Source organism: Theropithecus gelada, chromosome 2, assembly GCF_003255815.1.
Source record: "Theropithecus gelada isolate Dixy chromosome 2, Tgel_1.0, whole genome shotgun sequence".
Lineage (NCBI taxonomy): Eukaryota > Metazoa > Chordata > Mammalia > Primates > Cercopithecidae > Theropithecus > Theropithecus gelada.
This window is the reverse complement of record NC_037669.1, coordinates 139019398-139021398: the sequence shown is the minus strand read 5'-3', so window position 1 is coordinate 139021398 and position 2001 is coordinate 139019398.

The window sequence follows — 2001 nt, the reverse complement described above, 5'->3', positions numbered from 1 at the left end:
TTTTTATTTGTCTAGTCAATCTATGCCACATTCCTAAGCCCTCCATACATTACAAGGTTTAATAAATCTCACTGGTGATAAATATATTCAACCTCAATTCCTAGTGGTTCAAGTAAAATCCATTTCCTCTGTAGGTAAATTCTATTCCATCGTACCTTAGGAAAGTCACTGATTCATTAAAACAATCCCATGGCTTCTGTTATAATGGGCTATGTTCAGGCTTGGTTACCTTAACTCAGTGATCTCTCCTAGTAAAACACACTTTTTAAGACATTTGCAACATATGCATTTAATTCCCTTAATAGAACACGTGGCTTTAAATAACGAGGAAAAAAAAAAAACACAAGAGTTTGGCAAAAGCATTTTGTTTTCTGCCAGTTTTTTTTCCATTTTCCAGGAAGATGAAAAAGAATGTTAATTGAAACCTAAAAAATAAGTAAAATATTCACTTAAATGATTTCATGTTTATTTATTGTTAAGGGTCTGTTTGAAACTGCCTGATGATTAAGATTAATGTATTGTATTTTTTTCTATGAGTCATCTTAATAGATCCACAGAAAACTAAATATTAAAGAGAAAGAATCTGGCCGGGCGTGTGGCTCATGCCTGTAATCCCAGCACTTTGGGAGGCCGAGGCAGGCAGATCACAAGGTTAGGAGATCGAGACCGTCCTGGCTAACATGGTGAAATCCCGTCTCTACTAAAAATACAAAAATTAGCCAGGCGTGGTGGCGGGTGCCTGTAGTCCTAGCTACTTGGGAGGCTGAGGCAGGAGAATGGCATGAACCTGGGAGGTGGAGCTTGCAGCGAGCCGAGATTTGCGCCACTGCACTCCAGCCTGGGCAACAAAGCAAGACTCCATCTCCAAAAAAAAAAAAAATCTCCTGAAGTGCTGCTGTGACCTCAGCCACTTTGTGTTTTTTGTTTTTGTTTGTTTGAGACAGAGTTTCGCTCTTGTTGCCCAGGCTGGAGTGCAATGGCGCAATCTCGGCTCACTGTAATCTCTGCTTCCTGGATTCAAGAGATTCTCCTGCTTCCGCCTCCCAAGTAGCTGGAATTACAGGTGTCCACCACCATGCCCGGCTAATTTTTTGTGGTTTTAGTAGAGACGGGATTTCACCATGTTGGCCAGGCTGGTCTCGAACTCCTGACCTCAGGTGATCCACCCGCCTCAGCCTCCCAGAGTGCTGGGATTACAGGTGTGAGTCACCGCGCCTGGCAGAACTCAGTCACTTTGATTAGACACAACTCTTGAATTCTATCTGACCCCAAAGTCCTTGGATGGGAAACGGCTGGCTCCTCCCCAACAAAAAGCTACCATCTTGTAATGAAAGCAAACCTCTTGCCCAGTTTTGCCATACAAACAGACATTTATTTAACAAGCACTTACTAACAAGCAGGTTGAAAAACAGTTCTTACAACCTGTTCTATTAAACTTGACAACATGCCAGCTCTCTGTTCTTTGGGTATTCTGCATGCAAGTTTACTGGAGATAGATAAAACAATAGTCTACAGGCAGGATTTTTTCTTCCCAGTTTGTCTTGGACAGTCAGTAGTTCTCAGAATCAAAGAAGAGACACAGAATTGTCTAGGGGTCCACCCTTAGGTCACTTCCCTACTCGACAGGTTTTAGGCCTTACTGGATTCATGTAAGGGTAGAAAATGTATCCAAAATACTTTAGCAATCCATGAATACATTTAAAGTCACCAATGACTTTACATTTTCTAACATTCATTATGCCTATAAATAAACCATGAATTTCTCCCAGATAAAAAACCACTTCTGACATTTCATATGCTAATTGGCCAAGTCTCAGGTATTGAGATGCAGATAGCTGACGTACTTGTATTAGTTAACTCCAAAAAGTGGCATTTTCTGATCAATTGCTTACTGACCATCTCTGGAATCTCCATGAAAGCCACTGACTGCCCCTTGATTTAAAGCTGAAACTAACAGTAATGAACACATTCATGATATTATACTGTCTATGCTGGAGCATT